The 15657-nt window shown below is 46.5% G+C and overlaps 1 long non-coding RNA gene across 1 annotated transcript; it reads right to left on the reverse strand.

The window, feature by feature from the left end:
- Positions 1-1203: 1203 nt before the first annotated feature.
- LOC124279929 lies at positions 1204-15114 on the reverse strand. Its single transcript, XR_006899531.1, has 3 exons — positions 15020-15114; positions 13320-13326; positions 1204-1214 (listed from the first exon to the last, which is right to left on the reverse strand). It is a non-coding gene; the product is annotated as an uncharacterized LOC124279929 (long non-coding RNA).
- Positions 15115-15657: the final 543 nt, after the last annotated feature.

The raw sequence follows: 15657 nt of genomic DNA on the forward strand, positions 1-15657 counted from the left end.
AGTATTTATACATTGTCTGGTATACTTGACCGAACATTCCGATCAGCTGATTGAGGGGCCAAAGGTCCTTTCGATTAGTTTACTTTTTATCGGTAATATCCGTTTTGTTGTCAAATAAGAGCTAACTCTAAGTGGAAAATTTATTGAATTTAGTTTTGAAACACACAGAAAATCAGCCAGCAGATAGACACGGACTGTTGGACGGTAGTAGGACGATCAATGGTTGTTGCCAAGAAAATTACATTCCTCAGATCACTTGACTGACACTGGGCTCGTAGAATGTTGCTGAACTTTGTGGGTCTTTATGGCCTGCGAGGGGAAAGAGTCTGTTTATGTCGTACCAGAACAGAAATAAATACGTTTCTTTGTTATAGCATATCAAGGCATCATCCCATGTGTCATGATCATTGTCAACTGATGGGCTGATATTCTGCCTGTGTCAGCTTTAAATCTACTTGACAGCTTTGGCGGGTAGAAATGCCACTAAGGTAAGGATTAGAACATTCAGCAATTTTTGTTTGTTGAATACCGAGACCGCGTGGCCATACTCGTTGGCTTAATGGATGTGATTGTATCCAAGTTGTGCAAATGCATACGTTTATGGTAATCACTGGATTGTCAGGTCCAAACTCGATTTCGCACAGGTCGCTGTCATATGGATTGAATATAAATATGGCTGACTGCAACGCTAAACAACAAACAAATGGTGGACAAATTGAAAAATAATGCTATTACTGATTATTAGTCATGTTCGTTCGATTTTCTCTTTCAAGGAAAAGGGCGGTGGGGTAGCCTAGTGGTTAAAGCGTTGGCTCGTCACGCCGAAGACCCGGGTTCGAATCCCCACATGGGTACAATGTGTGATACCCATTTCTGGTGTCCCCCGCCGTGATGGTGCTGGAATATTGCTAAAAGCGGCGTAAAACCAAACACAGTCAGTCAGTCAGTTCAAGGAAAAATACACTCGCAGTATTTTCAGTGTGATGAAATCAGAAGCACAGACAGAATAATCAATAATCAAGTAACTCATCTTGTCTGAACATGACCTCATGTCTGTATTGTAAAAACACTCCAGCCTTGCCCACAAGTGACTGGTTAAAATGTCTCAGATTCGCATCGTAAACGTAAATGTAGATCGCGGTCTTGTCCCTTGTCATATAAAAAGCCTATAATATTGGGTAGTTTTTCGAAAAAGGAATTCAGGAATAGCATGCCTGGTTAACCGAGCCATCTAGAGGGTCGTTACGTTGCTTCATAACAGATATTATATGGAATACCGACAGTGAAGCAGTTCTGCCTCAAATGAAACCGCGCAGCCATATAATGCTGTCAGTGTGCCACACAAAAAACCGAAGAAGGAAAATTTGAAACGATATCCCCTGACAAATGGAAAGTCATTTAAACCCAGTTCGACTTGAGTGACTTTAATACTGCCAAAGTACACTTGAAACGTACATGGAATGGCATATATGCGCACGATGCCACGTTTAAGGGTGTCACCTTTAAAGTAGACAGGTGCCATATAATGTGACCTATGGGAACAATATTCGTAAAAATGAGTTTTTCATAAAGACCACCCACACCCTATACAAATATACTATTACTCAAAGAGAGTTTGAAACATCTAGCCTTCACGTCATTGCTCTTGTGAGCTTAATCCTTAGTATTCAGGTTTGAGTGAGTGTTGTTTTACGCCGCTGTTAGCAATAATCGAGCAATATCACGGTGGGGACACCAAAGATGGGCTTCACACCTTGTACTAATGCTTGAAATGGAACCCGACGTGACTAGCGAACGTTTTAGCCACTAGGCTACCCAACAGCCCACCTGGTCACATCCTAATAGCCTTGCATGCTTGTCGAACTAGCCCACTAAATGAGCATTGCTAACCATTCGGGAAAACGGAGAACAGGACACTTTTACCCATAACATGTCTTTCCAACCATCCAGTATCCAACACTTAGACCGTTAAGTGAGCGAGTTACGACGTTTTTAGCAATATTCCAGCAATACCGCGGAGGGGACACCAGGAATGGTCTTCACTCACTGTACCCATGTGGGGAATCGGACCCAGGTCTTTGACGTGATGAGCGAATGGATAGAGTGAGTGAGTGAGTGAGTTTGGTTTTACGCCGCTTTCAGCAATATTCCAGCAACATCACGGCGGGGGACACCAGAAATGAGCTGCACACATTGTACCTATGTGGGGATTCGAACCCGGGTCTTCGGCGTGACGAGCCAACGCTTTAACCACTAGGCTACCCAACCGCCCCCCGAATGGATAGATGATAGACTGGAAAGAAACCTCTCTTATTATCACATGCAACCCCAGAGTACCACACCATAACATTACTGTACTGACATTTCATTTAGACAACATATTGAGCCAATAATTGTGATATTGGTGTTTGGCACTGTTGGTCGCAATTTACCATTATTCGTGATTGTAAATGTATTCCACCCCTGTCAGCTGAAGGAAACACGAGAAAGGGAATTTTGTGTCCAGATGTCGAATGATTATGTGCCATTAGTGGAGAATATTATTAATTCGGCAACCTGATACTCAGAGTATTGTTGAAGCCTATTAATTTCCCTTTTCATTCACACAGAAGGGTCATTAGTATACTTGCAACTACACGGCCGGACATAAAGTATGTTGAAGGGGTAAAAATGAAGTAAATAGGAATTGTTATTTGATGCTAATGTATTTGAGCAGGTATTGTAGATGAGGTTTGTAACAGGTGTTTACACACAGTCTTGTATGTTAAATTTCAATGTTGTATATACAACGTTTGTATGTTTTTGGACAAATTGAATTTCAGAAAATATTTTTTTTGTAATAGGAATCAGTGTTATCTAGGAAAAGTGAGATTAATCCAGGTGAACTATTTTATCAAAGGGTTTGTCAAAAACTTCTATCAACGATAATTGTCCTTCTTCAAACTGACCCTTCTCGGTATAGATTAGGCAACAACACAATTTTACATCTGAGCTGCTTTATTGTAATTATGTTCGTTTTTCAGTTGACAAAATCTTAAGTTAGAGAGAACATCCAAATGCTTCTACAAAGTTGTATCTGTAAAATATAAGCTCCTCGGGGACTACACATCCGAAACTGCCTGTCCGTATCAGAGTCTTGGAAAAGTATTTGTTCAAGGTATTTTACTTCAAAGCGGCACGACAGAGTGGAATCTATTTCGAGTGTGTGCCGAAGCAGATTCCATAACGAGATTCTAAACCCCGTCGGCATACTGTACTGTAAGACGTGTGTGGTGTTTGGTTTCAGTGGACCGGACTCTTTCACATGTAGGTTGTGGATAAGTGTTACTACCTGCTACTGAAACCTAACTCGTGTCAAAATGTTATTATTTACAGGTCGAGGCCATATTTACACCACACCATCGGGGTTACAAGAAGTAATCAATGTCGAGGTCAACTATAGCAGGTCACCGGGATTACAGGAAGTAATAAATGCCGAGGTCACTTATAGCAGGTCACCGGGATTACAGGAAGTAAACAATGTCGAGGTCACCTATAGCAGGTCACCGGGATTACAGGAAGTAATCAATGTCGAGGTCACCTATAGCAGGTCACCGGGATTACAGGAAGTAATCAATGTCGAGGTCACTTATAGCAGGTCACCGGGATTACAGGAAGTAATCAATGTCGAGGTCACCTATAGCAGGTCCCCGGGATTACAGGAAGTTATCAATGTCGAGGTCACCTATAGCAGGTCACCGGGATTACAGGAAGTAATCAATGTCGAGGTCACCTATAGCAGGTCACCGGTGTTTGGGGAAGTAATCAATGTCGAGGTCACCTATAGCAGGTCACCGGGATTACAGGAAGTAATCAATGTCGAGGTCACCTATAGCAGGTCACCGGTGTTGGGGGAAGTAATCAATGTCGAGGTCACCTATAGCAGGTCACCGGGATTACAGGAAGTATTCAATGTCGAGGTGACCTATAGCGCAGGTCACCGGTGTTGGGGAAGTAATCAATGTCGAGGTTACCTATAGCAGGTCACCGGGATTACAGGAAGTAATCAATGTCGAAGTCACCTATAGCAGGTCACTGGGATTACAGGAAGTAATCAATGTCGAGGTGACCTATAGCAGGTCACGGGATTGCAGGAAGTAATCAATGTCGAGGTCACCTATAGCAGGTCATCGGGATTACAGGAAGTAATCAATGTCGAGGTCACCTATAGCAGGTCACAGGGTTACAGGACGTAATCAATGTCGAAGTCAACTATAGCAGGTCACCGGGATTACAGGAAGTATTCAATGTCGAGGTGACCTATAGCAGGTCACCGGTGTTGGGGGAAGTAATCAATGTCGAGGTTACCTATAGCAGGTCACCGGGATTACAGGAAGTAATCAAGGTCGAAGTCACCTATAGCAGGTCACTGGGATTACAGGAAGTAATCAATGTCGAGGTGACCTATAGCAGGTCACGGGATTGCAGGAAGTAATCAATGTCGAGGTCACCTATAGCAGGTCATCGGGATTACAGGAAGTAATCAATGTCGAGAGTCACCTATAGCAGGTCACAGGGTTACAGGACGTAATCAATGTCGAAGTCAACTATAGCAGGTCACCGGGATTACAGGAAGTAATCAATGTCGAGGTCCCCTATAGCAGGTCACTGGGATTACAGGAAGTAATCAATGTCGTGGTCACCTATAGAAGGTCACCGGGATAACAGGAAGTAATCAATGTCGAGGTCACCTATAGGAGGTCACCGGTGTTGGGGAAGTAATCAATGTCGAGGTCACCTATAGCAGGTCACCGGGATTACAGTAAGTAATCAATGTCGAGGGTCACCTATAGCAGGTCACCGGTGTTGGGGAAAGTAATCAATGTCGAGGTCACCTATAGCGGAGTCACCGGTGTTGAGGGAAGTAATCAATGTCGAGGTCACCTATAGCAGGTCACCGGGATTACAGGAAGTATTCAATGTCGAGGTGACCTATAGTAGGTCACCGGTGTTGGGGGAAGTAATCAATGTCGAGGTTACCTATAGCAGGTCACCGGTGTTGGGAGAAGTAATCAATGTCGAGGTCACCTATAGCAGGTCACCGGGATTACAGGAAGTAATCAATGTCGAGGTCACCTATAGCAGGTCACCGGTGTTGGGGGAAGTATTCAATGTCGAGGTTACCTATAACAGTCCACCGAGTAGAGGGAAGTAATCAATCTTTATTTATTAATTTTTTTGTAGTGAGGCCATAGGCCGAGGCTACATTTAAGGATTTCAGAGCAGTACATATGTGCATAAATAGTTCAAAAGACAATCAGTTAATTTACAAAAGATACAAACGGAAATATGATATTATTGGCACAGGAGTGAATCTCTAAGTTTCATTGGGGTTGGGGGAAGTAATCAAAAGGCTACTTGGTGATCTGTTTATGTCGAAGACATCACTGGGGTCAAAGATTCATGTTAGTTCTGACATGGACGAATATCGATAACATTTTGACATTTGAAGATTGGGTACCGCGACTTCATGGTGCCTAGTCTAACACTAATCAGAAGTGTTATTTAAAGGTCAATAACAAACTTTAGAAAGACTTTTGGGAGGCTTCTTTGATTGTCTCGCAGCGTATCAGCTTTCGTTACAGGCAGCCAAGTTCAGCTGGGACATAGCTAATGACGACATTAAAGCTAAGTACCGTTTTCACATGCCGATCGATATCTCGATGTATGTTACATTGAAGGTAAAGTTTTCAGATGCTTAAACAACAATATACTTGCAACTGATGAGACCTAAAGTAAGAGGATTAGTGACATCACATCATGGCAAAGGAGGAAATAACTTTCCATAGAAATCATGTGATACGAGTTTAACTTGAGTATGTAACCTATAACTATGCTTACAGCCGACTGACACTGAGTGACGTGGCTGAAAGGATGGCACCCGTTCTGCTCCGACGACAATGATTTACAGTCGTGATACATTTGGGTAACTCAGCGTTAAGTAGTATTCCCTCACTCACTCCCTGAAAACCGTTAAGATCCGGGCCTTCAGCAAACAATGTCTAGCGTACAAGTCTACAAACGAGATCGGGTGTTCAGATTCCGTGATTAAGTTCATGCATGTCATGGTATTCCATTTGCGTGGATCGATGCTCATGATGTTATCCATTGGATTGCTTGGTCCAGAGTCGATTATTTTCAGACCACCATCATGCAGCTGGAATTTTGCAGCTTGTGACTTAAAACAACAAATGAACAGAAACCAGTTTAACTCTCTCAAATGCTTGCTCTTTGAGTGAGTGAGTGCGTTTAGTTTGTACCCTTGTTGGAAATCGGACCCTGGTCATCGGCGTGACGAGCGAATGATTTAAACACAAGGCTATCCCGTCGACAACTTGCTCTTTGAAGAATGTTCAATGTTGTAAGAACACCCACGCTTGTACACCAACATATAAAGACTGAACAAAACTGTATACAGTGAATTGTTTACCTCAATTATAGATAGTATCTGAACTATTGTTTCCTTCGGTTTCACTTCGCCTCCTTGTAAGGCAAGCATTTGGAATCATTCTATGACAGAATAAGCATTGGCATCTCAGATGTAACCACAGACTCGTGTATTCAGCATGCGTTCGAACAAAATTATGCTTTCTGGTCCGTCATTGACATATCTGAGCCAAGCAAATATCTGTACACGCTGTGACACTGACCCATTCCTGGTCTCACCACTGTTTCCTTCATTCCATCCATCTTCACTCTGTCCATATTCCATTCTATTATCCACCATTTCCATTCCATGTCCTTCTCCATCTATCCCTCTTTAACTATCCATTTCATTTCAGTTCTTCTATCCAATTCCATATTCATTTTCCATATCCAGGGCCATTATATTAGTTTGTCCTTCTATCCCTGTGTTCAGGGCTCCTCCATTCCTTTCCCCATTTCCTTCCGTCCACTGTCCATTCCATTTCCACCTTTCATATTACTCAATAGTCATATCCATTCTGTGTGGTCAGGCCATTCAATTCTTGTGTTCTTCATCCTTCCTAGTGCATCCAGTCCATTCCATTCCCTATCCATTGAATCCATTTCCATTCCTATATTATTCCTTCCATGATCGTCCATTTTCATTCCATTTCATATCCACTGTTCCTTGTCCAGGCTCCTTCTCCTTCCTTCCAGGCTTTCCACCTCCATCCTTCCTTCGTTTCTTCACTGTCAAGTTTCTTATTTATTTATTTGTTTATTTGGTCGTGTGTCTCTGCTCCATCCATTCCATTCCATTCCATTTGTGGTCCCTTCCTTCCTTTTCCTTTACAGATTCTATTCCTCTCCTTTCTTCATCCATCTTCCATTCTGTCATCCATCCATTTGGTCCTTCCGTGTCGTTCCTTTCCTTCCTGCCACCCTGTCCTTCCGTTCAGGACTCTGTCTCCTTCATTCCTGTCCTTTCCATTCCTGTCCATCCTGGGCTTCCATCCTCCATTCCTTTCACTCCTCTCCTTCATTCAGTTATTCTCCATTTATTTATTTCTTTTCCATTATGTCATGGGCTCATGTATTATGTTGTGTGTGTGTGTCCATGGGCTATATGTCTGCCTCCGTGTCCGTTCTCCTTTCCGTCCTTCCTGTCATTCCAGTGTGTGTGTCTCCGTTACCTGTCCATATTTTCCTGTTTAGTCAGTGTGCCTGTAGCTATCTACAGTGCTGTTGTGTTATGTGTGGGGCCTGTGTGTGTGTGTCTGGGGTCCATTTTCCATGGTCCAGCCACACAATGGTCCATTTTTGTGGCTGGTCCACTGTGGTCCCCTTTTCTATGGTCCACAATGGTCCACAATGGGTCCTTTCTGTGGTCCACATGGTCCCATCCACACAATATGGTCCACTCATCTTTTGTGGTCCCTGTGCAATGGTCCACATCAGTGGTCCCACCACTGTGGTCCATCCACCACATTGTGGTCCATTCACTGTGGTCGGTCCACCACCACTGTGGTCCCACCTGTGGGTCCATCCACCACTGTGGTCCCACCATCCATGGTCTGTGCTCACACCACTGTGGTCCACATGGTCCTGTGGTCCACCACATGGTCCACCCGGTGTGTGGGGTTCCTGTGGTTGTGGTCCACCTGTGGGTCCACCACTGTGGGTCAGCACCACTGTGGTCCACCTGTGTGGATTCCACACAATGGGTCCACCACTGTGGTCCACTGATGGGGTCCATCCACAATGGTCCACCTGTGGTCCATCCTGTGGTCCTGTGGTCCACCACTGTGTTTGTGGGCCACAATGGTCCATGCTGTGGTCCACTGGTCCACTGTGGTTCCACACTTACCTGTGGGGCCACTGTGGTTCCATGTCACTGTGTGGTCCCACTGTGGTCCACGTCCTGGTTCCACTGTGGGTCCACCACTGTGGGCCCTGCCTGGTCCATTTGTGGTCCACATCCGCTGTTCCACACACTGTGGCCACACCTGTGGTCCACTACAATGGTCCACATCTGTGGGTCCACCACATCCTGTGGGTCCTTGGCACTGTGGTCCCACTGTGGTCCCCGTCACACAATGCTGGTCCCTGTGATCCCACTCCACCACTGTGGTCCACACATCTGTGGTCCACCGTGGTCCATCCACGTGGGTCACTGTGGTCCACGCTGTAGTCCTGGTCCACGGCACTGTGGTCCACTTTGGTCTTGTGTGGTCCTGTGGTCCACCCCGCTTTGTGGGTCCACAATGGTCCACCTGGTCCCATGGGGCCACTGTGTGGCCACACTGGGCCACCTCTGTGGTCCATGTGTGGTCCATGGGTCCATGTGGGTCCTGTGGGTCCACCATGTGGTCCATTTGTGGGATTCCACCACACCATACAATGGGGCCCCACTGTGGTCTGTCCACATCCTGTGGTCCACTGTGTGGTCCACCTGTGGTCCCACTGTGGTCCACCACTGTGGTCCACATCCACAATGGGTCCATGTGGATTCCACCGTGGTCAGCCACATCCTTTGTGGGTCCACCACTGTGGGTCCACTGTGGTCCTGTGGTCCACTGTGGGGCCATCCAGTGGCCTCGTGGTCCACTGTGGTCCACATCTGTGGATTCCATTCCGTTCAATGTGGTCCTGGTCGTTCCTGTGTGGTCCATCCATTTGTGGTCCTTGGTCCTTGTGGTCCCACTGTGGTCCATCCTGTGGGTCCACTGTGGGGTCCCACCTGTGGGGTCCTGTATGGTCCCATCCACCTGGGGTCCGCCACGTGGTCCACCCACACCACTGATGGGCCGTGGTCCACTGTGGTCCATTCCATTTCCATTCGTTGTGGTCCCTGTGTCTCCGTGATTCCACTGTGGTCCTGGTGGGTCCTGTGGTCCCTGTGGGTCCACCACTGTGGGTCCGTCCCTGTCGGTCCATCGTGGGTCCACTGTGGTCCGTGGTCCATCCGGTCCGTGGTCCTGTGGTTACATCAGGTCCATTCGTGGTCGTTCCTGTCGGATCCTGTGGTCCATCTGTGGTCCACTGTGGTTCCGTGGGCCATGTCAGGCCACTCATGTCGGTCCCTGTGGTCGTTCAATGGTTCCATTCCGTTCTGTGGTCCCGTGATGGTCCACGTGGTCCGGTCGGGGCCTGTGGTTATTTGTGGTCCCGTGGTCGTGGTTACGTCGTGGTCCGTCCGTTCCGTGGGTCCATCGTGTGGTCCACTGTGGTCCTTCCTGTGGTCCACTGTGCGTTCCATCCTGTGGTCCACCGTGGTCCCATCCACTGTCGGTCCATTCGTGGGTCCCCATCCGTCCGTGGGTCCATCCCGCGGCACCGTGGTCCATTTCGGTGGTCCATTTGGTCCACTGGCCTTCCATTGGTCCCTGTCGTTCCATCCACCCTGTTGGTCATTCGTTCCTTCCATCCTGTCGGTCCACTCCTGATTCCATTCCGGTCCATTCCATCCGGATTCGGATCCCTGGTGGTCCACTGGTCCGTTCCGGTCCTTTCGTGGTCCTGGTCCTTCCGTTCCATCCACATTCGTTCCTGGTCCCTGGTCCATTCCTGATTCCTCCACCTGGTGGTCAGTTCGGTCCTCCCTGTCGGTCCGGTCCTCCGTCTTCCTGTCGGTCCATGTGGTCCCCATCCGGCCCTGATGGTCCCTTCCTGTGGTCCACTGGTCAGTCCTTTCCTGATGGTCCTGGTGGTCCCTGTCGTCCGTTCCGTTCCTGTTCCTGGTCCCTTCCTGGTCCCTCCTGTCGGTCCATCCGGTCCACTCCACTGTCCTGGTGGTCCGTCTGGTCCCATTCCTGGTCGGTCCATTCCTGGTCCATTCCTGGTCCGGCTGGTCCATTCGGTCCGGTGGTCCACTCGGTCGGTCCACCTGATTCACGTCCTGGTCCTGTCGGTCCCTGGTCCGCCGCAGTCGGGTCCACTGGTCAGTGGGTCCATTCCGTTCGGGTGGTCCATTCGTTCCGTTCGGTGTGGTCCGTGGTCCGTGGTCCTGTCCGTTCACGTCCTGGTGGTCCACTCGGTCGGTCGTTATTTCCTGTCGGTGGTCCATGTCGGGTCCTTCAGTCGGTCCGGCCACGGCAATGGTCCCCACCCACACCACACAATGGTCCCCACCCACATCACACAATGGTCCCACCCACACACACAATGGTCCCCACCCACACCACGCAATGGTCCCCACCCACACCACACACAATGGTCCCCACCCACATCACACAATGGTCCCCACCCACACCACACAATGGTCCCCACCCACACCACACAATGGTCCCCACCCACACCACACAATGGTCCCCACCCACACCACACAATGGTCCCCACCCACACCACACAATGGTCCCCCACCCACACCACACAATGGTCCCCACCCACATCACACAATGGTCCCCACCCACACCACACAATGGTCCCACCCACACCACACAATGGTCCCACCCACACCACACAATGGTCCCCACCCACACCACACACAATGGTCCCCACACCACACAATGGTCCACACCCACACACACAATGGTCCCCACATCCACACCACACAATGGTCCCCACACCACACAACACAATGGTCCCCACCCACACACACCACATACACAATGGTCCCCACCCACACCACACAATGGTCCCCACCCACACCACACAATGGTCCCCACCCACACCACACAATGGTCCCACCCACACCACACAATGGTCCCCACCCACACCACACACAATGGTCCCACCCACACCACACAATGGTCCCCACCCACACCACACAATGGTCCCCACCCACACACCACACAATGGTCCCCACCCACACCACACAATGGTCCCCACCCACACCACACAATGGTCCCCACCCACACCACACAATGGTCCCCACCCACACCACACAATGGTCCCCACCCACACCACACCACACATCACACAATGGTCCCCACCCACACCACACAATGGTCCCACCCACACACACAATGGTCCCCACCCACACCACACAATGGTCCCCACCCACACCACACAATGGTCCCACCCACACCACACAATGGTCCCCACCCACACCCAATGGTCCCCACCCACACCCACACAATGGTCCCCACCCACACCACACAATGGTCCCCAACCCACACCACACAATGGTCCCCACCCACACCACACAATGGTCCCCCCACCCACACCACACAATGGTCCCCTCCCACACACACACACAATGGTCCACTCCCCACACCACACAATGGTCCCCACCCACACCACACAATGGTCCCCACCCACACCACACAATGGTCCCCACCCACACCACACAATGGTCCCCACCCACACCACGCAATGGTCCCCACCCACACTACACAATGGTCCCCACCCACCCACACAATGGTCCCCACCCACACACAATGGTCCCCACCCACACACCACACAATGGTCCCCACCCACACCCACACACAATGGTCCCAACCCACCCACAAAATTGTCCCCACACCACGCAATGGTCCCACCCACACCACGCAATTTTCACACCCACACCACACAATGGTCCCCATCCACATCACACAATGGTCCCGCCCACATCTCTATAAGGAAAGGTAAGAAACCTTTATCCTCTAAAATCGATTGTATGTACGCTTCGGACCAGTTAAATCCTATTATTACTATTATTATTGCGTATACCTAACATACCTAGGATCTCTGCATGGTGAAAGGTGGTATAATAGACAACAGAGCCATCCGTACATGAGAGTTATCGATTCAATTGTAAGGAGAATGAAGAATCGAAGTACTGTACAAGTCGGCACTGACGAGTACCTTGAGTGTCCTTGTGTTCTCTCAGACGTCGGCTCTGCTTGAGATTGATCAGTCGAGGAACAGTGTGTTGTGAAGAAACACGACATAAAGAACTATCATCTGCAGTGCGCTATCGACAGCAACCCACACTGACAGGATGCCAGACATACATTTTTCGAGATTAAGTCTTCCAATTCTCAGGAAACAGAGTTGAATCGTAAACACAGATGCACATTTCCTCAGTCAACACTGTAATTGTTTTGACTCTGTAAGCCTGGTGTTGGTCAATATTGTGATAGTTATGGACTTGCACCAGACATTTGGGACCGCCTTCGTGGTGTAGTGGTTAGAGCGTCCGCCCGGAGAGCGGAAGGTCGCGGGTTCGATCCCCGACCGCGTCATACCAAAAGACGTTAAAATATAGTACTTGTTGGTCCCTGCCTGGCGCTCGGCATTAATGGGTACAACAAGGACTGGTCGGCTCGGAGTCAGTATAATGTGTCTGAGTGGGGTATTCATGCTTCACTGCGGCATGGTATCTCAGTGGGCTAGCACTATAAAACCAGCTTAAGTCTGGGCTAGTACAAGCAGCCGCACATACACACGTATGCACGTCGTCATATGAGCGAAATATTCTCAAGTACGACGTTAAACCCAATTTCACCTCACCTCACAAGACTGTTGAAACACAAACTTCGTTTCTTTGAGTGGTATTAGGGATGACAAACTTTATTGATAACAACTGATTTCGTGAGTGCGACGCTTCGATACAGATTCTTGTACAATTGTCAAGTAGGTAAAAGAACAATGAGATATAACAGTAATGAGCTGCACCAATCTACTTCCAAGTCTACTATTTGCTAAAAGAAATAACAACGAAAGAAACAATGAGAGGTGTTTCCAAGATTGGCTCACAAAAACATCTTAATAATCACATTCTTTCTGTAAACTCAAAGTTTCACTAAATAATTTAAAAACCCTCTCATTTGGACTGACAAGAAGCTAGTTTAAAATAAAAGTAAAAATAAGGTATGATTTACAATCGACTGAATGTGATATCACATTCAGTTTTCTTAAGATGACGTTTTAACGTGTTCCAGAATAACTTACAGTCTGGATTTCTTGCTGCTCTTTTAATATCGTCTTTGGCTAAATAATTATCTTATTTTAATTGGCAGCAATTTTAAAAATTGTGTTTTGCCTTCAAATAAGAATCAAGGTTAGAATCACTTTTATACTTTCTGAAACGGTTTAGAAGTCTGTATTTTTCGAACTTAAGTTTGCCGCATTCTTGATCAAACCAGGGAGGTTGGCGCGATTGCCGGCGATAGGGTGAAGTGAATCTGACAGCTCCAGCTCTAACACCGGATAATTAAAGCAGGGACGTAAATTTAGATATCGCAGCGTTAGCATCAATATGTAGTTGATCTCTGAAATCATCCAGGATACCATCCTTTATGTTATCTACCAGGTTAGTATGAAAACTCTCTCTCTGCTCCTCCCGCAGTTTATAACCTACGGACTTGAACATAGGTACTGCAGTAACATTCCTTTCGCGAGACGTGGAAGCGGTTACGTCACGGAGTACACAGACCATCGGGAGGTGATCCGACTCTGTGCGAGCCTTTACCTCAAAACTAGCAATATTGTTGAACATCTCAGATGAAACAACCGCATAAATAACAGTGCTGCAACCGGTGTTTGAAATGTAACTTAAATTTCCAGGAATATCGGGCATACTTCTACCATTCACAATATGTATATTCATTAATTTACACAGCTTGGGTAAGCACTTTCCATACATATTCGTGACGGTATCATATGAATTGCGTATCAATGGTATCATTACTTCAAAGATCTCCTTTCCTGCAGAGATAAATAACTGCTTTCAGATTTTGATAAATCAGTGTATGATTTTGTCTCAGTTCATAACTGTGACGATTGTGAAGATTTCTCATTCTCTCAAGATATATCGTCAACCCCAATTCCTGAAGAAGAGGTAATAAAATCTATAAATGAACTGAAATGGAATAAGGCAGCGGGGCATGACGGCATCTCTCCTTCATTTCACAAATCTACTTTTACTTCTCTTGTGTCATATCTGAAAGATGTATTCAATGTAGTACTTGATAATGGTAAATTCCAAACTATATGGAATATAGGGATGATTGTCCCTCTGTTGAAGTCTGGGAGTGTATCTGAGCCATCCAACTAACGTGGAATATCTCTCTTAAATATTTCTGGAAAACTATTTGCTAATATTTCAGAAAGGCGTTTACGTGCCTGGGTTGATCTAAACGAGCTACTGGACGAAGCTCAAGCTGGTTTCAGCCCTGATTATAGTACATCTGTTAACTTATTCATATTACAATCATTATGTACAAAATACCTATGCAGGCCTAAAGGGAGATTCTATTGCGCTTTCCTCGACTTTGAGAAAGCCTTTGATTTTGTTGACCGTAAGAAAATGTTATTTATGTTACATGCCAAAGGATGGCACTGCAAAATGTATAATATTTTATGAAGCATGAATGACTCTGTTGCAGCCTGTGTTAAAACTAATTCTGGCAACACTGAAACGTTTAATACTTCCGCTGGTGTGAGACAAGGCTGCGTCCTAAGTCCCTTACTGTTCATCTTTTTTTATTAATGAATTTGTAAATAATATGCATAAATCATGTAATAATGGAATATTTGTTACTCCCAAAATCAAGGATTAACTTTTACTTTTGTTTGCAGACGATATTGTTACGTTTTCATTTATGGTAAACGGTTTGCAGAGACAGCTGAATATTCTTCAAACAACTTGTGACACATGGGGATGAGAGTTGAATATGGAAAAATCTAGTATAGTTGTTTTTAGAAACGGGGGTATAGTAGCACATTCTGCAAAAGGGTCATTCCGTGGCAAAAATATGAATGTTGTTTCATATTATAAATATTTAGGTCTTTTATTTTCCAGTAGATTAAATTGGTCCATGGCATGTAAACCCCTCGCAACACAAGCTAAGAAGGCATTATTTTCTATTTTCAAACTTTTTAAAGTTAATAAGTTTATTTCATTTCATTCTGCTTGCTTACTTTTTGACACTAAAATAGTACCAATTTTGTTACACGGATCAGAAATTTGGGGAGCAAACTACTAGGCACATAAAGAAACTGTGCATACAAAAATTTAAAATCTAAATTAATCAAACCTGTGTAGACACATAAGGATTCAAACTCAGAGATTAGTGACATGTATCCAACATGCATGCACGTGCCACGTTCCGTGATGTCAGTGGGTTCGTCCTTGAGACGTGCAATACGTTGTTGCATGTGCATTCCGGGAAAGAGAAACAGAGCAAATGAATGCCACACAATACTGTCACTTTGGAAAGCTCAACCCCTGCCCTTGCGATCGTTCAAAAAATTAAACGGCTATTGAAACGCATAACATGCCAA

The sequence above is a fragment of the Haliotis rubra genome, unplaced genomic scaffold, assembly GCF_003918875.1.
Source record: "Haliotis rubra isolate DU_JTF1 unplaced genomic scaffold, ASM391887v1 Scf259, whole genome shotgun sequence".
In the NCBI taxonomy this organism is placed as follows: Eukaryota; Metazoa; Mollusca; class Gastropoda; order Lepetellida; family Haliotidae; genus Haliotis; species Haliotis rubra.